Genomic DNA, 24,611 nt, shown 5'->3' on the forward strand with positions numbered 1-24,611 from the left:
CATAAGCATATATTCAATAAAATGGGGGAAACACCTCTATATCTCCTGGCTAAATCCTATACATCTATCAGGAATCAGAATTTTTACTTTTCAAGAGCCCTCCCCCTCAGCTTCACCTTTCACTGTCCAATCTGATGCAGATAAGATTAAGACCCCTTACTAAGCACTGTCATAGGGCCCTTTATGAACCCCTCTTAAAACTTTTCATAACTATAAGTGAGGTCAATATCAAATCAATGCTTTTTTCCCCTACTAGATCTAATTTCTCTCCATATCTTATTCACTGCTGTGCCTCAGATATTCAATATATATGCATATTGCATCCTAAGGGATGCTCAAAATATATATATAGCTTTCTTGCCATGTACACTGAGTGACTCTTAAAATGTGGTAGAGTAAGAAGTAGTTTAATGTCTTACCAAAGATAACCTAAATCCAATTAACTAAAGTCTCTTTGTAAGTCTGATTTTAGGAGAGATGAATAACACTTGCCTTTCCCTCATGGAATAGATTTTTTACATATGTAATATTTTAAGGGATATTATTTGGTCTGTAATGTGTCTGTATGAAGCAAATCATTGTAATGGAATTTTACTATACTGTATAATGTCGTGAAGTGAGAACAAAGGAGTCACATTGTGTTTATACGTTATTTGCAGAGGGTTCAAGGACATTCATCTTTAATTCAACATGCTCAAAATCATGAAAATATTACATTTGATATTTGCAACATTGATTACAAAATCTGAACAAACAGTAAAGGGTACTCAAAGGTCTTGAAATTTCAATATTTGCAGGCCATGCAAATATGTTTAAATAAATTACAGAAAATATTCTGTTGAGATAGCTCCCTAGGAACCAAACAAATGTACACTGAATCCTATTATAGCACCACCACATGAGAGAGGCAACGATCAATTTGGCTTATAAAAATGTTCTTCCAGTCACTTCAAATCCTTCTGTTCATGATTAATTTCTATTATAGTGATACATGATGGTGGTACTAATGATAATAAGGCTCTAGAATATAGGTTTGTCTAACACTTGGTTCTGCATATATAATCTTGTTAGAGTCTGGATTTAGGGTGGGCATAAATATCACACTGTTTCAGCTTCCTTTTCTAGGCAGTGCATGGTTCAATCTGTGTCTTTGGCATCCTTGATTTTGGCACTATGAATTTCACTGAAGAAAATGGGAAAACTCTAGCACCCATGGAAAGTCACTTCTCTAATTTCTAAAAATAGGCAAATCTCTTAGCTTCAGATAAGTCAATGAAGAAATTCTTCAGGTTACAGAGAAAAACAGAACGAGAGAGAGTGAGCATTAACGGTTTTTTTTTTTTTTTTCAGTTAATCTGAGAAAGAAAATATATACTAACATCCTGGGAACATGTGCAATTTGGTTGAGAATTACACATTTCTAAAGACATGAAATAGGAAAAAAATCAATTTTACATAATTCTATGTAACAGTAAACACATTACTGACAAATTGCAAATTGTTTAAAACAATTGTGTGATCTTCAGCAACAATTCACTTCTATGCTATCATATACAAGCTGAATATGTAAGAATCATCACTTTAACCATCTAGTGACAACCCAAAGCAAATGAAAAACTGGATACTCCTACACCATCAAAAAGGTCTTTTCTTCTCTTTTTCCTCTTTCTTTTTCTTAAGAGGGCCAGTAAGAAGGAAAATAATAAAATTTCTGTCATGAGATTTCCCAATCCCCATTTCTACCCTCAAGAAATCTTTTATGGGGGGATCCCTGGGTGGCGCAGCGGTTTGGCGCCTGCCTTTGGCCCAGGGCGCGATCCTGGAGAGCCGGGATCGAATCCCACATCGGGCTCCCGGTGCATGGAGCCTGCTTCTCCCTCTGCCTGTGTCTCTGCCTCTCTCTCTATCTCTCTGTGACTATCATAAATAAATAAAAATTAAAAAAAAAAAAAAAAAAAAGAAATCTTTTATGGGGATCCCTGGGTGGCGCAGCGGTTTGGCGCCTGCCTTTGGCCCAGGGCGCGATCCTGGAGACCCGGGATCGAATCCTACGTCGGGCTCCCGGTGCATGGAGCCTGCTTCTCCCTCTGCCTGTGTCTTTGGCTCTGTCTCTCCTTCTATCTCTCAAGAATAAATAAATAAAATCTTTAAAAAAAAAAAAAAGAAAGAAAAAAAAAAGAAATCCTTTATGAATTATTATGAATTTCGCATATACCAATTGAAAAAAAAAAGATAAATACCCAAATGGGATCTTAAATAAAACTTCCATTAAAAAAAAGATAAAGTTCAATGTTAAAAGCCTTTATATCACTCTTATCTATATTTTTACATTTAATATCATCATATCATACATTCCCTCAAGACTTTCTGAACGCTTCCGAAATTACTTTTCATAACATGATAGACTTAAGTTTATTTTTTTCATTAGAAACTCTTCTAATAGTTAATATACAGAGTGTGAGGAAAGTAGGGAAATGCTCCAAATGGGACAGGGTCATTTAAGGAAAACTTCTGGAGGTTATGTGTATTTATACTTGAGAACACACTAGAAATTAAGGAGTACTACAGATGAACAAGTAGGAGAAATAAATCTGTAGGGAACTGTAGGGAATGTGACAAGTAGGACAAGTAACTATGTTGAATATTAAAATGAAGCCTCACATGATAAAAGATGGACAACGATAGTAAAGATATTAGACTCTACCATAGGTATTGACAAAATACCTTTTTTGGTATAACAGATTGTGAGGTTGTGTGTAACTAACTGATAAGTCATTTTCTAAATTATTTAACCACCATTATGTCTATCTTTGAATATAGTGTAATTAAAATCTAAATATAAATACTATTAAAGCTTAATATAATCTTTCAAAAATTCACTTATTATAAAGTATTAAATTAAAGTCAATCAGGGAATCCTTTAAAAGCTTTTAAGATAAAGTCAATCAATCAGGGAATCATTTAAAAGCTTTTAAAAAACTATTTCAAGATTAGAAAGACTTTTCAAGCAAAAGAAAATGTTTTTTTTTTTCAGAAAGTATTGACATTAGCAATTTGAATTTTTAGTTTTTTTCTTAATCAAGCTGCCCACCAAAGAGTCTAATAGACACCATCTGTGATATCAGAGACAAGTTTTCTGTCAATTTTAAATCAGTCTTCTATGACCGTAAGTCACAGGATACAAAAGCACTGTTATGTGAGTCTTATTCAGTTTTATTCCTATAGTTACCAAAAAAGAAAGAAGATATTATCTGCTGAGTAAAAACTATTGTATGTCGCTTGCATTTATCATTTAAAAAAACAATTTTTACTACTTTGTCTTCCAAAGCCAAATTACTCAACAATATACTGAACATTTCCAAAGCATCCTCTAATTAGTTTTCATGCAAATATCAGTCTGCATATCAACTATTTCTATTCAGAATTTCTTTTTATACATGTTTAGCAAAACGGTATAAAACCCTATTTGTATTTATAGCAAGCACAAAACTGGTTTTAAAAATTACAAGTACTATGCACTAACTTTTATGGATAAGTACTATGTATGGCATGTTTTGTATTTGTTAAGATTCTCTCCCATATTGTATGTAGTTTATTTCTCCAAAGTCTAGTTCCAGTTTTTTTAGGGGCAAGCGCTAAATTATTGTCTCTTTATCACATGATTTCCACTGCCAGTAACAATGAGAAACCAAAATTCTTACGCTCACATGCTAATAATCTCAGAGGAAAATCAAGATGCTAAGGATCGCAGTTTCCTATCTGAGACCCCAGTGGCCACGTATATCCTGAAATTCAGAATTTTCCATATTTTAGAAAGGTTAATAGAATACACATCTTACACCTTATCAAAAACAATAATATATCTAGAGACAGGCATGACCGTTCCCACTATAAATAAACTCATGTCAGTTCAGATCAGTTTGTGAATGGGCCAAATTTAATAACTTTGTTTCAATTTTCAGAGTTTTTTGGATTTAGAAATTCCGGATAATAAGTTGTATATATATTACAAATATATATACACACACGCTTGTGTATATTTTAACTTTTAATATCTGAAAGGATAACTCATGATGCCACATTCTGTAATTAAGCAAATACACAAATGATTATAAGAAATCTATACCTAAGCATTGAGTCCTATACTAATGTCTGTATCTAAAAAGAAAAGGGAGAGAGAGAAATAAAATAACTGCAGGAGATAATGAACATTTCCCATCACAGTAAGATTAGGTAAATATATCTTCACAATGGAAAGAACAAAAAGCTGTCTAGTGATCCTTTATTCAGAGTTCAACAAACACATCTTCTTCAGTATATAAATAAATTTAAGAACTCTACCGGACTTCCTGGATTTACATGAGCCACACCTGTACGAGTAAAGGCACAATGCTGTGATTTTTCTGGTTTACATTTTCATTTGACTCGAGTCCAACACACAAACATGCTCATTCTTTTGCACAGAAGAGCAAAAGAGAAATCAATTGAAAAAAAATTCAAAATGGCAAAGACTTTGTTTTAATTTCATTCTCTAAAGGCCAAAGGATAAAAGTCTTGAGAGGTGGGAAAGGTACAGCAAATATACATAGTATGATCTTGATTTCATTATCAGAGTGAAACAGAAGAACCTGATGCACACTCTCACTGTCCAGATGAAGAAACAAATTTATAGGGATTCCTTTGTTTCCATGTGGAACCAGAAGCAGAGCTAGATTTTCTGACTTTTTCCACTGAGTCATTTTGCCTCTTGTGATCTTGTAAAGTGTAGTTTGTTATGGCAAGGAATTTCTGATTATTTTGTGACAAGATTCTACTCTTTCTTCCTCAAAATATTTCTGAAGATAGAAGCCACAGAGAAAAGTTACTGTCCCAAAAGAAGTCAGAGCCACCAGGCATCCCTTCTTGCACAGAATACAAGCTTCTCTTGTAATTAATATGCTTAAGTTTATGTAGTTATTTCTTCATCTGTTCTACTTCACCTTTGATCATTATTAACAAAAGAACTGATTCACATTCTAAAAGTATAGCTTTGTTTTCAAAGGAAGACCCTGAGACTACAACAAAAATATCTTGATGATTTTTGGCATTGAATAAATATTCCATCAGTTAAAGTACTGGTTAAATAATCAGCACACAAACTCAGTTCTGTCCTATCAGCTTTTTAAGAAATAAAAATAGGTCTGACATTTATAAAATCACAACGAAGAAAAAAAAAAATGATGAAACTAAGACCAAACAGAATCCAGTTAAAATTCTTATACAATCTGTACTGATGACTCTAAGTTTTGTGCTTTTTAAAAATATTTTTTCAACTTCAAAAGAAGAAATATACCCAGATGCTTGCCCTAATTAGTATCAGACTTGCAATAACACTTCTTAATACCTTAGTTAATACGTTCCCATGTGTGCTCCTTTTAAGAAGGCATTTAAAATGTTGGTATGACAGTTACCTGCATTCTCAAATGCACTGAGCTCCCTTCTTCCCCTACTTTCCACCCTAAAAAAAATTCTGTTCAGGTAACAGACATTTAATAAAAGATAGGAAATGTTTCAAGGCCAGGCTTCATAATCCTAATATATACTTTTTTCTCCTTTTAAAACCAATGAGCATTTTTATGGTTAAAGTCTGCAAGGTGACAAGAAGGATACTGAAATTGTCATCAGTGTCAAAAAGGAGTCCAAATTTATCGGTAAGAAAGGGAAGGAAAAACATTTGAGACAGCTAATCTGGAAGAGATGGATGGAAGATGCCTGCTGGAGATATTCATACCTAACTGAAAAGAAATATTTCAAAAAGAGTTACCTTTCTGAATTGCAAAGAGAAATAAAATTTATTCCCATAACACTCATAAAATTATAGTCATAAAAATGGACCATCTATCTGGGCCTCTTATTTTATAGGTAAGGAAATTAAGGTGCAGAGAGGTCTACCAATTTGTCTTTGGTTACAGAGCACTTGGTCCAGAACTTAGGTTTCCTTTGACCTAGATGCCTTTCATTAAGTTTTTAGCATTTTCTCGATTATTTAATGGAATTTGTACAGCATATTTATTAACATTCATACGCAGAATACCAGCTCTTGCTCCAAGTCAGAAATCAGTCAATTTAAACCAATCATGAAATGTCCTTAACAACCTGATGTGAAAAAAAGTCACTTTTCCTCTATATATTGTTTCCTTAGCAAAGCGCTGGTTTTGAATAGAGACATGTGCGACTCTATTTGGCAACAGTTTTGCAGATCGATATTAGTTATCAAAGGAAGGTTCTTTTAATGATGAGGTGACTATTTAAACCACTTTTACTTAGTTCATAGTTGCCAGAGCAATGAAAGCAAAATGCATCTACTTTTGTTTTTTTAAATGAATGAGATTTTCACTTTAGAAGAGGAGTTATGTTCAATAACCACACATTTACATATGTATCATAAGACTGGACCATAAAATTACTACATATCTAAGTACATTTATGAGAAAAAATGTTTTAAGTCTTCACTCAATATTTAAAAATGAGCTCTCAAGGGATCCCTGGGTGGCTCAGTGGTTTGGCACCTGCCCTTGGCCTAGGGCTTGATCCTGGAGTCCAGGGATCGAGTCCCACATTGGGCTCCTGTTTGGAGCCTGCTTCTCAGTCTGCCTGTGTCTCTGACTCTCTCTCCCTCTCTCTCTCTGTGTCTCTCATGAATAAATAAATAAAATCTTAAAAAATAAAATAAAAAAATAAAAATGAGCTCTCAGATTCCTTTTTTTAATTTTTTTTTTTAAATTTATTTATGATAGTCACAGAGAGAGAGAGAGAGGCAGAGACACAGGCGGAGGGAGAAGCAGGCTCCATGCACCGGGAGCCTGATGTGGGATTCGATCCCGGGTCTCCAGGATCGCGCCCTGGGCCAAAGGCAGGCGCCAAACCGCTGCGCCACCCAGGGATCCCCTCAGATTCCTTTTTCTACCTCAATGAAGATATTTGATTTATCTCACCACATTATTAAATATTTTTCAAAGTTAACATATAGATACCTCCAATAGAAAAGAATATGGAAAAACTCTAAATACTTCATATAAAATTCTATTTTGAGTGATATCAAAATCATACTTTGTAAGTTATGCAACATTTTAAATTCTGTTGGGGAAGTGATTGATTCAAAATATATTAAACTTCCTTGATATTCAAGAACTAGTTTTACCTTCTCTTTGAGAAATATTTTTATATCATTCTTGGGAAAGGCAAGGCGACTAATTCTGGGAGGGGAGTACCCAAAAGTTTCATGTGGGTGCCAAAATGGAAAGAAAAGGGGGTGGGGGAGGAAGGAAGAGAGAGAAACAAAAGACAGAAAGAAAAGACAGAAAAAGAAAAAGAAAAAAACTCTGCATAGTTTTAAGAACTGAGGAAACTGTAGGACCTTAATTTTGAAAACTTGACTCCTACAAAAACAAGAACCTGACACAAAAATAGGCAGTCTGACAAAAAAAGCAAAAGTGAGGCTGAGACAGCCATCAATTAAAGAGCACTCAGAATATTAGAGAGAAACAAGAATATCAGAATGATGTGAATGTAGGGATTATGTGAAAATATGATATAACAAATGTTTCTCAGAACGCAAAGTGTTAAGATCAACAGAACCATTTTTTACCATTTTTAATGAGCCGATTCATAGATAATTCAAAATTCAATGGTCACGTCTGTCCAGCTGTAGTCCCTAGATCTTCCTTCTCAAACACGCACCATCTTAACCCACCCTGACATTTACAAACATGGCTCTGAGGAAGCAATTCAAAGTGATTATCCTACTATAACTAAGAATACTACAAAACAAAAGAGAACTTTTAAAGCACATGAGAGGGGATCCCTGGGTGGCGCAGCGGTTTGGCGCCTGCCTTTGGCCCAGGGCGCGATCCTGGAGACCCGGGATCGAATCCCACGTCAGGCTCCCGGTGCATGGAGCCTGCTTCTCCCTCTGCCTGTGTCTCTGCCTCTCTTTCTCTCTCTGTATGACTATCATAAATAAATTTAAAAAAAAAAAATAAAATAAAGCACATGAGAGCTTTTATAAATACGGCAAATATTAAGCCCTTGAGACAAATGACATTCCTACTCAGAGTGAAAAGAAGTAATGAGTAATAAGTCAATGAGTAGATCCCCCCAATCACTAATACTCATACGTTCATTCAACCAGTCATGGAGTAAATGATTACTGAAGACCTATTCTGTGACAACACGGCTGAATTAAAATGGGCAGAGCTCCTGAACTCAGGGAGTTTCAAGGCTGACCAAGGAAAATACAGTAAAATTATCGCCCCAACAGATGAAAATGGCAGCTGTGACAAATGCTCTAAAGGAAGATGACACCATAAACCGGAGCATAAAACAAGGGCACATGACTTGCCACTAGTGAAGGGATAGAAAGTCTTCTGCAGAAATCTGTAAATTAGTAAAAGAAAAGAAGTGGAAGAATTTAAATACACCACCTTGTTCTTCAAAATTTTCATTTCATTTTTGAGCCCAATAGCTTCCAAACTAAATGTGGAAGACATTATGTTTTATTCTTCTAGGTATCTGCTATCTGTAGCCCCTGTCCCACTGGAAGGTGCAAATCATGATCTGCCTTAACATATTGTTGAAAAGAATGGAAACCAAGCCTACAAGTAAGGGAGGCTATGTGAGGTGTTTAAATGTTTTAAAATATAGTCTACATCTACCCTTGCCACAAGTTTGACCAAAAACACTTGCCACCCATTTGATCAAAGCATAGTATCTACACACAGAAGACAACCACAAAAAGAGGTCCACAATATCTTGGTGGGATCAGTGTCCATCTTTTCCAGAGGAAGCCAAACCCTGAAGAAAGCAGGAGCAGTAGGCGTGGGCACTGGGCAGACTCTAGCAGAAGGGAGTATTTGGCACACAAGAGCCAGGGCTGACTCACAACGTGTCCAAATGTGCCTACAGCATTTTGTACAAGGAAGTAGCTCGGGTGTTCATTAAAAGAAGGGAGGGTGGTCATAAAAATACTACAGTCCTGCTGATAAAGAGATAAGGATAAAATGATTAACAAAACTATCATAGTGGCAATCCTCTATCACTCACAAAACACTAGTACAAAGAAAGTGCCTGTGGTTTTCTTATCAACTTAAAAGGCCCTGAGAGATCTCAGATTATCTTGACTTAGGACCATAAATGTCATCCTTACTATATATATAACATGGGACTGTCTTATCCTCACGCGGGAGAGTAGTTTCTAATGACCACTCTTTTGGTTATTTCCACAAAAAGAAACAATAGAAAACGCAGAATGATGTATTATTCTAAGATGTGAATTCCTTCTCCAGTACACTTCTACCCTTCCTCTTTTGGGCAGAGGTGCCTGACTTCTGCCCTTTGAGAAAGGTCTACCGCAAGCGGACAGAGATGATTCATGGTGACAAGTCCTGAGCGGTGCCTCTTACACTTGGGTATGACTTGTCTGCACAATCCTTGGTGGTCCCGCCCTTCTGAGAGAATTTTCAGGAGCCAGCAAGTCTACATGAGACCAGCATACAAAGCAGCTCCCTTGTGAGTTTTCCCGCACTGGGGAAAGGGAACTTTCTGAATCATCTCTGTGCCCAAGCCAACTTTATTAAATGGAGCTTTGTTCCCGAGGGAATTTATAATTGAAACATCATTGGCAACATACAACATGCTTTACAACGGTTGGTGATGCTAATCAATGTGGCTGAATGAGAAGACACAGCCTCCCCCCTCAGATTTTGAAATCAAATCTAAGGTACTCCTATCGGTAAGAACGTATTTATAAAATGGAAAAAGACACAAACCTTGGAAGATAGCTAATGAAAAAGTTTCCACATACTTCATTCTACAGATTTTTATTGAACACTTTTTATGTAACACACACTTAATTACATCATTTAAAAAAAAAAAAAAAAGCCATACATTCACTATTACTATGTAGTTGAGGAAACAGGGACTCCCAAGCTTTGAAACACTCCCAATGTCACGCCTTACTGAGAGAAAAAGTGAAGCTTCAAATCCAGATTTGTCTGACACACCACAAAAAGAACTTTTATTCAAAAAAAGTAGGGAGGGGGCAACTTGAAGCAACACGGCCTAGCTGTAAAATTGTCACATATAAAGCAATCGAACTGTCAGCTTTCCAAAAAGAGGCACGGAAACACCCTGCGAGTAGGTGGCACAGCCATACCCAGCTCAGGTTCCAAGGGATGCTTCTACAGTCACGATTCGAAGAAATGCATATAAGCACTGAATCAGAAAAACTATCTAAGCAGGACTGCTTACAAACTGGTAAGGCCTGTAACATTAGCAGTGCCATTCTGAAACACAACCAACAGAATGGAACATACCGATTATAGTTTAGAAAGCCTGGCTGAAGACCTTCCACGGCTGTTGTTAACTTAGCTATAAACCGTTTTTTTCATTACCAGGGTTGTATACTGTATAAACAACTGAAAAGGTCTGCTGTAGAAAAAACAATTAGTAAATTAATAAATTGCTCTGTAATTTGTGTTATGTAGACCACTAATTTTGTTTTACTTAATAGCCATTATTAACAGTAAACACATGAAATTGTGTTTGAATTCCAGAGACATTCCTGACTGAACATGTGTTCATGTTAGAATGCAAAAGTTGGCCAATAATTTCCCAGATTAATAGTGATGACTCGAATGGAAGATTATTTGAGCCTATGTGTAAGTATCTTGTTAAAAGTATAGTTTGTAAATAGTTCATTGATTGTTTTTCCCATTTTAGACATCAGCCAGCATTCACCTCTAGCTAATACACACATACATAAACACTACGTAAAATGCTCTATAGGGATCCCTGGGTGCTCGGTGGTTGAGCATCTGCCTTCAGATCAGGGCGTGATCCTGGGGCCTGGAAATCAAGTCCTGTATCGGACTCCCTGTGGTGAGCCTACTTCTCCCTCTGCCCGTGTCTCCACCTCTCTCTGTGTGTCTCTCATGAATAAATAAATAAATAAGTTTTAAATAAAAATAAAATAAAATTCTTTATAAAGAACAACTACATTCATTTAACTCATATTAAGCTACTATTTCAATCAAAAAACTTCTACAATCATAATAAAAATATTAAATAAAAGAGTGTGATACTCAGCCAAAATTATACTATGTATTGCTTTTACCAAAAAAATGTAAAAACATATAACATGATTATAATATTTTCCATTAATGAAAAATGAAATTGTAGGCAGATGATTGGAAGAGGGAAAAATCACCTAACATTTCACCATATGTCATGGACAGTGGCTTCTGATGGGCATGATTGTGATTCTCACCTATCTAACATATCATGTTGTCAATATCAATTCATTTAACTGCAAATTCCTTTCTGAATCAACTTGTTTTCAGTAAAGAGTAACTAAACGGATTTTTTTTTCCTTTGCTGTGCTGGCCCATGAACTGTGTCATTTAAAAGGAAACACAAAAACACATTTGATTAGCTATAATTTATTTTAACATGTGATTAGCTATAATGTATTTTAAATGCATCTACTGAAAAGTTAGCAATCTGCATGCTTATTAAGGTAGGTAAAAGTAAAGAATCCATTTTCACACATACAATCAATTTCACTGAGCTACATATTTATTTGTTCCTTCCAAACACAGAAAGGAAAGGCATGTAATCTGAATAGACAATCGTATTTTTGAGAATTTTTACAGTTAGTTCTGAAGAATATTTATAGGCATGCCATTGCACAGATGGAAGCTGACCCAAAGAGAATAATTTCTTCTGGAGAAACTGAAATCCTCTACTTAAAATTTAAAAGGGAAACTAAATTCCCCATAAATAAATTTTTAAAAATATGTCAATGTCTCCAGGATTAAACTAACTCTGAATGAGAAGAAAAACTTTTAAAAATTTCCTTCCCTCCCTCATAAAAGAAGAGTTTTTTTTTCTTTTTTAAATTTCATAAGGAATAGAAATAAACCTGTTTGGGGAAATCTGGAAATACTCTCCAATAATGCATGTTTTTTCTTATATATCCTTTATTTTTCTCATTCATTTTTCTGTTATTTTCCTTCCTCAAGAATTTAGTCTTACCTCTAATTATAGGATTACCACCACCAAGTGTAAAGGTACTCACTACCTGCTATGGGTGAATCATAAGTTCAATAGATCACACTATTATAGAGCTTTAAAGGTCTTCATAGCTTCTCACATTATAAGTATGACTGAATAAGAAAGCAAATAGAGGTTAACAGATTTATTTGATACCACAGAGCCAGAAAGTGCCACAAGAACCTAGTATTCATGCAAACCCAAACTACATAAATGAAATTAAATATAAAACAGCCAGGAACAAACCATCACTTCTTTTCAAAGAGAATGGCCCCTGGCCTTTGCTATCCAAACACTTTAGCCATATTAATGTCAATTCATCATCATCATTGTCGTTATGATTATCATTATCACCCCAAAGTCTTGAGAAGGCAACTATTTAATCTAAGAGATGAAAGAAAACAACCTATTCCTAGTAGAGAATATATAGAACTCAAAACCCTTGCACAAGAGTGCAAGAAGGAGAAATTTAATATCTAGCTTCCTAAGACAAGACTTCACTTCAGGACTCTGAAGGAAGTTATTAAAACAAGCATCTGAGAACTAAATGATAACATTAAAAAATTATCATCCATTAAAGGCATCTGAAAGTTGACTCACAAAGGAAAGGGATTTTTAGCTTATTGCCAATATTTGCATGTAAAGTAAAATCTATTACCATATTTAAGAGGCAAAAATATACTTAAACATTCATAGACTGAAAAGGCTGGGCAAGAAATAATAAGTTATCTCTAATCAGTAAATTATTTCAAATGGCATCTGATAGCTGTTGACTGTTGCCAAGCCACATTACAGATCATTCCAGTAAGCTGGCTATAAAACAATACAATTACCAATGTTAATTATCTGCTGCAGAAATATTCATGATTTAGAGTGAACTGAAATGCCTCTTTGCTGCTAGACTGTACCAAACATTCCTATTGAGTACACCACTCACATCATTCTTCAGGGTTAGGAAAGGTCTAGGGTAACATGAGAAGTGTAAAATCTTTAAGTACACAAGACATCCATGCCTGAACATTTGGGCACATAATCTATGAGAGGGGCAATGTCTTGTGTTCACTAAATCCTGTTTCTTCCCAAACACACAGCTGGATTCCAAGGTCCCAAGATGGCTACAAGCTACATCAATAGTAGTTTAATACAACAGACATTGACTTCTCATATATATCACACAGAATATGGAGAAGAGCAGGAGATCCTGCTCCAGTCAGTGAGGGTCCAGGCTTAGTAAACAATCTTCTAAGGCTTCATCCTCCTCTGCACTCAACCCACACGTGCAAGAAACAAATGTGCATGAAAGTCATGAAAAGTTTCATTGGTGAAGCCTCGAAGTGACATACATCACTTCCATCCACACTCCATTCTCTGGAACGCAAGTGTATGATCATACCTAAGTGCAAGGAGGCTGGAAAATGTAGTCTAGCTGTGTGCCCAAGCAGGAATTTAGTGAACATACAGAAGTCTATACCACAGCATCTTTTAATATTATTAATACATTTGACTTACTGTAAAATTCAATTACTTTGAAACTCTTCCATTAACTATAGAACTTCGGTTTTCCAATACCTTACATTAGAAATTAATGGCAGAGAAAAACAAATGTTCATACGGGCATGCCTTGAAGATTTCAGGTTCAGGTCCAGACTACTACAGTAAAGCAAATATTGCAATAAAGCAAGGGAAAAAAAATTTATTTCCCAGTGCACATAAAGTTATATTTACACTATACTGTAGCCTATTAGTTGTACAATAGTATTATGTTTATTATTTTTAGTATTATGTTTAAAAGAACATTGTACACCCCTTAATTTAAAAATATCTTGTTGTTAAAAAAACACTAATCATCATCTCAGCTTTCAGTGATCTGTAATCTTTTTGCTGATGGGGGGGTCTTGCTTTGATATGGATGGCTGCTGACTGATCAGGGTGGTAGCTGCCGAAGGCGAGGGTGGCTGTGGCGATTTCTTAAAATAAGACAACAATGAAGCCTGCCACATCGACGGACTCTTCCTTTCATGAATGATTTCTCTGTAGATGAGGTGCTGTTTGATAGCCTTTTTACCAACAGGAGAACTTTCAAAATTGGAATCCATCCTTTCAAACCATGTCACTGATTTATCAACTTAGTTTATGTAATATTCTAAATCCTTTGCTGTCATTCCAACAGTCTTCACAGCATCTTCACCAGGAGCAGATTCCATCTCAGGAAACTACTTTTTCACTCATCCATGAGAAGGAAGTCCTCATCTGTGAAAGTTCTATCATGAGATGCAGTGGCTCAGTCACATGTTTAGGCTTCACTTCTAATTCTAGTTCTCTTGCTGTTTTCACCACATCTGCAGTTACTTCCTCCACTGAAGTCTTGAACCTCTCTCAAAATCATCCATGAGGGCTGGAATCAACTTCTTCCAAACTCCTGGTCATGTTTTTATTTTGACCTCTTCCCTTAAAAGATCAGGGCTGTTCTTAAAGCTATCTATCTAAAATGATAAATCCTTTCCAGGAGGTTTTCAGTTTCCTTTGCCCAGATTCATCAGAGAAATCACTATTTATGGCAGCTAAAGCTTTACGAAATGTATTTCTTAAATAATAAGACTTATAGTTGAAATTACTCCTGCAGAATGGAGGCCAAGTTAGCAGGCATGAAAACAACATTAACCTCGTCGCACGCCTCCCTCAGGGGAGCTCTTGGGTGACCATGTGCCCTGTCAATGAGCTGTGTTACTTTGAAAGAACTCTTTTTTTTTTTTTCCTGAGGTCTCAACAATGGGCTTAAAATACTCAGTAAACCATGTTGCAAACAGATGTGCAGTCATCCAGCCTGTATTGTTCCATTTACAGAATGCAGAGTAAATTGAGCATCACTCTGAAGGGCCCTAGGATACTCAGAAGGGGAAAAGAGCACTGGCTTCAACTTCAAGTCACCAGCTGCATTAATTCCCTAACAAGAGGGTCAGCTTGTCCTTTGAAATTTTGAACCCAGGCACTGGCTTCTCCTGGTTAGCTATGAAAGTCCTAAATGGCATCTTCTTCCAACATGAGGCTGTTTCGTGGGCACTGAAAACCGGCCATTTAGTGTAGCCACGTTCATGACCTCGGCTAGATCTTCTGGGTAATCTCCTGCAGCTTCCTCATCAGCACTTGCTGCTGCACCTCGCACTTTGATGTTATGAAGATAGTTTCTTTCCTTAAACCTCCTGTCCCAACCTCTGCTAGCTTCAGACTCTTCTTCTGCAGCTTCCTCACCTTCCCCACCCTTCAGAGAACTGAAGAGAGTTAGGTCCTTGCTGTGGATTAGACTTTGGCTTAAGGGAACGTTGGGGCTCTTCTATCAAGACCGCTCAAACTTTCTCTATAATCAGCAATAAAGCTGTTTTTTTTTCTTATCACTTGTGTGTTCACTGGAGTAGCACTTGTACATTTTAAGAACTGTTCCTCTGCATTTACAGGCTAGCTAATTGGTGGTACAAGAGGCAAGCCTAGCTTATGACCTACCTCAGCTTTCGATGTGCCTTTCTCACTGAGCTGAATAATTTCCAGCTTTTGATTTAAAGTGAGAGACATGTGACTCTTCCCCTCAATCTCTCAGAGGCCATTGCAGGCTTATTAACTGGCCTAACTTCAATACTGTTGTGTCTCAGGGAAGGGAGGCCCGAGGAGGGGGAGAGAGATACAGAACAGGCAGTGGAACAGTCAGAACACACACATTTATCCAGAAAGTTCCCTAACGGGTACAGTTCACGGCTCCCCAAAATAATTACAACAATAGCATCAAAGATCACTGACCACAGATTACCATAACAAATATAATAACAATGAAAAGGTTTGAAACATTGCAAGAATTACCAAAACGTGACAGAGAGACACAAAATGAGCAAATGATAGAGGGACAATGATCTCAATGGGCTTGGAATAACACAGGGTCGCTACAAACCTTCAATTTGTAAAAAATGTAATATCTGCAAAGCACAATAAAGCAAAGCACAATCAAAACGAGGTATGCCTGTAATTTTAAAGATTTCAGTAATCCCAAAAACTTTCATGAAAACCTGTTCAGTCCAGCTGTCCTTCCTCCTTCAAATATTACACTGAAAACATTCATTATGAAAACTGTTAACATATTTTAATTGGACACAACGAAAAGGGAACAGCTTGGACATGAAAAATAAAAGCTGATTCATCTACTTAGTCACATTCCTTAATACTATTCCAAAGCTACAAAAGTTTCAGAACATGATACAGATAAACAGAAAACAGGACACAGCTTTAGCAGTTTTATTTAATCATTATATGTTGCATACAAAGGCATGATTTCTTATCATCCAGTAAGAACTTTTCTTTTCACTAGGGAGAAAACATTTTCTATGAATTCACTCATTCTCACGAAAATAAGACCCTATTGTGTTGAAAAAAAGAATACCTAAAAAGTTACCAAAGAAGGAAAGATTCAGCCACGAAATATTATCAATCTCATTCCCATATTAGGCCAGGCTATTGCCACTATACTCTACCCATCTGAACGAATCAACCACAGACAAAGGAAGGCACAGAACAATACAACTGGTTAAGAAGTCACAGGTACTTGACTCCAGGAATTCAGAAAAACAGGAGGGAAGATTCAGTGAACTGAATGGTCTCTCAAGCATAACAGTTCTGGGGGCACATGGCTGTAGAACATGCCACTCTTGATTCTGGAGTGTCGGGAGTTCAAACCCTACACCGGGCGTAAAGCTTACTTTAGAAAAAAAAAAAAAGTCAGTTCTGTACTCTGAGATAAATTACTGAGTGCATGGACTATAACACAAGCCACAATTAGCTTAATGCTTCTGAAACAGCTGGCCAATATTCGTATTTCGATAAATCATCTAAGTATGCCTGCATGACAAAAGCTAACACTACCTCTGCCAAAAAAACAAGAAACAAAAAAAACAAAAAACAAAAACAAAAAAAACCAAAGCCAAGTCTCCTGGACCCACTGGTGTTTACATAGCATGTTTTCTAAAATATGGGAGGCACCCACTGCTGCAATATCCTAACAAAAACCTAGTAAGTGACTTCGCTTAAAACCAGGAAAACAGCTATTGAAAAGTTTTGCACACAGAGATGTTAAGGGTTTTATCCCAACTCGAACATATTTCATACATAACCCGAGGACAGTAAAAAACCAATTATTTTTACCTCATGTGAATCACTTTGTTAGATCATTAAGTTGCTCTTCTTCCCACAAGTAGCAGAGGACACAGAAGAGATGTTAGAGCAAGGAAACAGGATTGCCATGTATGGCTGTGCAAATTGTGCACTGCAAAAGGGCTCCAGGCTAAGGGCTCCCAAGAGAATCATTATCTAGCCTGTACGCTATCTGCCCAGTAAGACTTGCATCCTAGCCCAGCTCAGCTAGGAGGAAGGGATGCCATTTTCTCAATATCAGAGATCCATGTCCGATAGCTAGGGTGAGGGTGAGGAAGAGAGGAAAGATGGTCTCAAATGCATGGTCTATTTCAAGGAAATACAGACCTTTGTGGTATCAGGGATTGTATTTATTCATACCCTTTCTTATAGAAATCTAATATTTTTTGGAACATGCCTGCCCCAAATCAAGACTGTATGTTCCAGTTTCCCCTGCATATCCAGGAATTATGATATCATCATATTCTGGTCAATATGATAAACACAAAAGTATAGTGTAGCAGGTTCTGGGCTCACCCTCTAAAAGGCAGGTGGTAAATGTACCTTTGCCACTGTCTTTCTCCAATCTTCCATCTTGTCAGGAACAGGAATACCATCCTGCCCCAAAAGGAAAGAATGAGTGAAAACGGCCTGGGTCTCAGAACAGACCAGCCCTGAAAGACCTACACAAGACGGAAAAACTTCCCACTTACACCAATGGTATTATGGGCTTTTTGTGAACTGCAGCCAAGTTGCTAATGTGAAGACCCTGGAGTCTGAGGAACTGAAAACAGAAGAGTAAGAGGGCCCCCAAACACACAACTTCCCTTGACACATGTACTAGATCTTTAATGACTGCAAACCACTGCCTGAGTTAGACCCTGATGGTGAAACTGTGAAATTGTAAAATTGTGCAAATATTCATTAAGTGTTACCAAAATTCTTACAGATGGTCAAACTCCCAGATTTTAAATTTAATTTCAATTGGTCACAACTGTACAATTCCTTCATGATTATACTCTCAATTTCTCAATAACTTCACATGTGAAATTAGCCTGTTTGTCATCATCAAAGTCTCCTTACCTCTTAAATCATTTCTATCAGCATCCAAACATACTCTAGGATAATCTACTATAATTCTTCCAAGCCACCATGGTTCTGTCTTGTTATTATAATCAACAACCTTCATAACCCCAAATCCAAGAAAAACTTCTATCACAGCTGAACTGTCATTAGCACTGATAATGTTAATAATGTTCCCTTTCTTAAAACACTTTCTTAGCTTCCATGACACCATACCCTCTTTTAGTTTCTATGTCTATGTTCTTTCCTTAGTTTTTATTATTTTTTTAAGATTTTATTTATTTATTCATGAGAGACAGAGAGAGAGAGAGAGAGAGGCAGAGACACAGGCAGAGGGAGAAGCAGGCTTTATGCAGGAAGCCCAATGTGGGACTCGATCCCTGGTCTCCAGGTTCAGGCCCTGAGCTGAAGGCGGCACTAAACCACTGAGCCACCCGGGCTGCCCTTTCCTTTAGTTTTAAATGCTGAATCTATCATCTTGCTTGACCTCTAACTTATGGAATGTTCCAGGGTTTGGTCCTGCAACCTCTTCTCTTATCTGCATAAATGTTACATCATCTGTTCCCAGGCTTTAAATGTCACCTCTACTTCAACAAACCCCAAATCCCTCCTTCCTACCCTGACTTCACACTTGAACCCCAGGTAAAAATCTAACTTCCCATCTGACCTAGCTGTTGATTCCCTCCCCTACCACTCCCAAACGTGCTCCTTCTCAGACTTCTCTATCTTCACCATCTATATACTTGCTCAGGCCAAAAACTATGCAATCATGATTACTCCTTTCCTTCCCTCATCTGCCCTCACATCTGACACCACTTTTGGAAGCTATCCACTGCTCTGCATATCCTTGTCTTTAACCCCAAGGCAAGCCAGCATCATGTTTCCCCTGAACTTCGGTAATGCCTCCATCCTGTCTTCCAAACCCCTCTTTGCTACTCCCAAATAACCCATTGTGTGTGAAATGCCAAGGTGATCTATTTACAAATTATATAACTCATTTACTATTTACAAATCCTGTAACTTCCCTGCTTAAAGCTCTCCAGTGATCTCCCTTGTAGTTAGAATAAAATTCAAATTTCTGCTTAAAAGCCCTCCAATGACCTCCCTTGTAGTTAGAATAAAATTCAAATTTCTTACAATGCCCAACATGATCTTACCTGCCTACTTTGCCTTGTGCAGTTGCTATTTGTCAAATGAATTAATAAATGTAATTAAGATGAACCACATCATAAACTTACAATATAGTTATTCAAACACACCTTACATTCATTAGTAGCAAGAAACTAAACATTTTACCAAATTCCTTTAATCTGAGAATCTTAGTGTTGCAGAGGCATTAGTTCGCTTAATCATCAAACTCTCTGATTAGCAAGTAAAGAACCATGATATTCACTGTAGTGATACAACTCTTAAGTCAGAACTATCCTACATCATATAATTATCTCACTTACAAAGCTCTGTGCAATACCATCAAACTGGCCTCCTTTGTAATTTGACAGAATTCTAATGTAAGGAATAACAGCTTTTTCCTTTCTTCAAAAAAGGCTCCCATTTGACAATTCTCAACCTCCATGTGTAAACACAAGTGTTTCATATAGCCATTTTGAAGCACAGCAAAGATTAGGAAAGAATTACTCATTTTAGTAAGGCATAATAAATTTGAGAATCTTGCTACAATGTCAGTTTCATTCATTCAGATGTGCTTTCACAAGTGGGCGTTAAAGAGGAATGGAATTACAAGTAGAAAGCTGGGAACCAAAAACTCACAATAAAAATCTAATATAGTGTTCATTTTTAAAGAACAGATAAAAAAAGCCTGCATTGCTCTTGTGCATTACACAAGACTGAGAAAGCAGCTCTGTACCTATCTGTGCTGTGAAGACCTAATAGTTAAAATTTCCAGTTACATGCCGGCCCAGGAATTTGCTAACATAAGTCAAAAGGTAAACATGCTATTTTTACTTAATTTATTTAAACGTGTATTTTTATTTAAATACTAGCTTTTTAAAACTATTCTCTTAACATTTACTTGTTCCCCTTGTTACATTTGACTATAACGTAGTGGTCTGAATATTTGTTTAAAACGAAACATTTTAGGGGCGCCTGGGTGGTGCACTCGGCTAAGCGTCTGACTCTTGGTTCCAGCTCAGATCATGATCTCAGGGTCGTGAGATGGAACCTCATGGAGCTCCCCATCAGTGCAGAGTTTGCTTAAGACTCTTTCTCCCTTGTGCAGCCCCGGTGACTCAGAGGTTTATCGCTGCCTTTGGCCCAGGGCCTGATCCTGGAGACCCAGGATCGAGTCCCACGTTGGGCTCCCTGCATGGAGCCTGCTTCTCCCTCTGCCTATGTCTCTGTCTCTCATGAATAAATAAATAAAATCTCTATCCCTCTTCCTTTGCCTCTCCCCCACCCCATTATCTCTCTCAAGCACTCTCTCTAATAAATGAATAAAATCTTAAAAAAAGAAACATTTTAAAATTTTAATTAATCATATGATCTTTTCCTTATCAAATGACCAATTTTGGTAACCTCTATTTGCAATATTTCATTTTTAGGAAAGGTCTTTAGGAATACAAGGACACTGACAGATCCCCAAATAAGTGTGAAATGCAATTTCCATTCTCCTCCCAAAATAGAGGAGTTCATGGAAGTATGAGTAAATTCCTAAAAAAAAAAAATCATAAAACTAAAAGAGAATTCATAAGAATGTGTTCAAAATTATGAAATTTATCCATAATGACTATTTTGGCAGGCTGTGTAGGAGCATTTTGTCTCCTACCTAACTGATCCACCATTGAGATAATATGGAGCAAATTATACTTGAATAATAATGAAAAAAGATTATATGGAGAGATTACTAAAGACAACAAAAACTGTGGGTGCTTTCATAAAGACCACGTGAGACATTGCTCTTCTGCACTAGTCTTGGCTGAATTCATGCTACTGTTTGCAGTCTTTTGAGGTACTGAAGAGTAGGACCTGCCATAGGTCAAAAATTAACAGGCTGCTTGGGTTGGACCTGACTAGCTGACCAATGATTTTCAGTTCCTGATAAACCCTTACCAAAATGACAGTAAAGGAAGGTGAGGGGGCATATAAATTCACAAGGACAGGAAGAAAAGGAGAGCCATCAGTGGAAAGAAAATTTCTAACACTTTCCAAAAAAAGAGAAGGGGCCAGCAAATTGTTAAGCAATTTAAGCGTAGAAAAGCTTAGTGGTGGGCTACCCTGTAAGAATGTATCTCAAGAAGGAGAGGCCATTTGCCCCCATAAGACACTGGACAGGTTCAGGACTTGAGGCACAGTAAGCTAGAGGGAGACTGACATCAGACTACACAGGATTGAAGGCCTGGGTCTTTCCCTGGAAGCTCCTATCAGCCTATGCACCCCACTCATACCCTACAATCTCCAATAACCTTGCCCGAAACTTCACAACCCAGAGCCCATTTCCTCCTTTGTAAAAATCTCCATTTGTTGTCCACTGCAGCTGTAACAAATTACTACAAATTCAGTGGCTTAAACTTTTACAAATTTATTATCTTGTAGTCCTGGATGACACAATTCCAAAGTGAATGTGACCAAGTCAAACTGAAGTTGTCAGCAGAGCCACACTCCCCTCAAAGGCTTGGGAGTAAATCAGGTCTCTGCATGTCCAGCTTCCAGAGGCTGTCTCCATTCCTTAGCTCCTCGTATTTTCCTCCATCTTCACAGTAAACAAATCCCTGACTCTGTCTCCGCACCCCTGCCCCCACCACAAACACACCACCTTCTGCTGCCTTTGTTACACCTGCTACTCTGACTCTCCTGCTTCTTATAAGGATCCTTGCATAATTATCCTGGGCTCACTATGGTAATCCAGGATAATCTCCCCATCTCAAAACCTTAATTTAATCCTATTGGCAAATGCCTTCATATCACGTAAAGGAACATATTCACTGGTCCAAGGATTAGGAGATGTGGACGTGTGGTGGCTTTATTCTGTCTACCAAATTACCTTGTTAGATTATTGGAAAGATTAAGTGAGAACATCCAAATAATAACAATGATAGCTTAAATTTATTGAGCACTCAAGCTATGCCAAGCACTTCTCTCAATCCCTTAGAGATTCAACTCATTGCAACCTCACAACAACCCTGTGACGTAAAGACTACCATTACCTCCATTTTACAGATGAGAAAAATACAACACAATTACCATGCCTGAAGTCACATTGGATTTAAAATCTTTTCTTTCTTAAAAATTTTATTCATTTATTCATGAGAGACAATAGAGAGAGGCAGAGACATAGGCAGAGGGAAAAGCAGGCTCCCTGCAGGGAGCCCAATGCAGGACTCGACCAGAGCCAAGGGCAGATACTTAACCACTGAGCCACCCAAGTGCCCCCAATCTTCATGCTCTTTAACCACTATGGTAAACACCAAGTAAATTTTAGTTGCTGCATTACTATTATATCACTGCACTGAATTTATTACATAAATCTCATGCCATGAACATAAAAACAAAATAAAATCGAGCCCAATAATTAACATTAGAAATTCTTTAAAAACATTTTATGTGCCTCCTCCTTTCCTGTTTTAAATATTCCTTATAACAACTTTAACTCTTTTTTTTCTTTTTTTTTAAGTAGGCCCCAACACAGGGCTGGAACTCACAACCTCGAGATCAAGACCTGAGCTGAGATTAAGAGTCAGACACTCAACCAACTGAGCTATCCAGGTGCCCCTAAATATTCCTTATACCAGTATAAAAACTTTCCTTCTCCCTACCAGTGACATTTTTGGTTCCCATCCCATATGCTCCCATAGCTCCCTGCACTTGTCTGTACAGTCACTTGTAACATTAGAATAGACTATAATGTCTGCCTCTTTATCTGTCCCTTAACCTGGGAGTGTCTTGAGGACTGGGACTTCTCTATATTCAGGATGGCCTGTAGAGCTTGATCCTCAGGGCTTATTGAATAATGAGTGAAGAAATAATAAACTGCAGTAATTAAAACACCTGGTAGGTTGTTTTGCCAAGGATCTTTAACAAATGCTACCATTTTGTATGCTTCTTAAAATATCTCCATATATTAACATAAAATCAATGAGAAATTGAATAGACTCCAAAATGTTCCTGTTTATTTTGTTTCTGCAATCAACAATAATCAGAGAATGAAAAACATGAACATTTTGTTGTTTTATAGATGCTTCACAAATCAGTATATATTCACTATGGAGAAAAAGAAAACCTTTTCCAAAAGTTCTTTTCTTTTAATAAAATGGCAAATATCTATTTCTAAATACATAGCTCAGGGATAAGTCTACAAAATGTTAACCAATGTATTGCCAAAGGTCAGTATATACTGATGTTCTTATTGTTTTGGACATAACATAATTTAGTTCTTGCCATTCTACTTTGTAATCTACTTCAAACCATCTTGAACAAAGTGAAGAATAATACAACTTTAAATTGATAAAGAAGAAAATCATATTGTACCATAAATATTTATCAGAGACAGAAGAAATAATGAGATCTTTCGGGAAGTAGATAAATCAATTTTGCAGAAAAACCCTTTAGATTTTTATTTCTCCAAAGATTTATTATTATTGAAACAAAGCTAGACAAATAACTTGGTTATCATTTACCCCACTGGCTTTAAAGCCAAAAGAAGGCTAACAAGTGTATTAATAATCACTATGGAAAACGGAAATAAAAGTTAAAGCAGTAATATGTTTTACCAACGATGCTTTTGGCTGCAAGTGTCAAAACTCCAAACTGAAACGACTTTTAAAAAAAGACCTTGATTAAAAAAAAAAAAAGACCTTGATTATAAGTACAGAAATATATGCAGGAGTATAGCTGTTGGGGTGGGGGAGTAAGAGTGAGGTACTCCACGATCATTTAACTCAGCAGCTCAACAGTGTCATCCATGACTCAGATTTTTTTCCCATCTTTGCTCTCTTAGGATATCCCAGTTTCACCTGTGGGTCAGCTTCCTGTATGGCCTACAAGGTGGCTGTTGCAGTTCCAACATTACATCCAGACAGGAAAACGTCTAAAACAGAAGCAGCTTCCTATGTGTGTTTCCTTCTTCCCAGCATAGGAGTCAGTTCTTGAAGCCTTGCAGCAGCAAACTCGTATTTTAGAGGCCAGATGTGTGTCTCACAGCCAGTCCTGAATCAATGAGGACAGGGAAGAAGGGGGAGGTAGGCAAGAGCAACAAGACACATGACTGGATGACTACCTTGCTTTTTCCCCTGGCCTGGGAAGGAGGTCACTCATTT

General features: G+C 37.1%; 1 protein-coding gene across 4 annotated transcripts in view; it reads right to left on the bottom strand.

The window, feature by feature from the left end:
- Nucleotides 1–24,611, bottom strand: part of PARP8 (poly(ADP-ribose) polymerase family member 8) — a 173,710-nt gene that overhangs the window by 97,086 nt on the left and 52,013 nt on the right. The gene's annotated exons all lie outside the window — the stretch shown is intronic.

The sequence above is a fragment of the Vulpes vulpes genome, chromosome 4, assembly GCF_048418805.1.
Source record: "Vulpes vulpes isolate BD-2025 chromosome 4, VulVul3, whole genome shotgun sequence".
NCBI classification, from domain to species: domain Eukaryota; kingdom Metazoa; phylum Chordata; class Mammalia; order Carnivora; family Canidae; genus Vulpes; species Vulpes vulpes.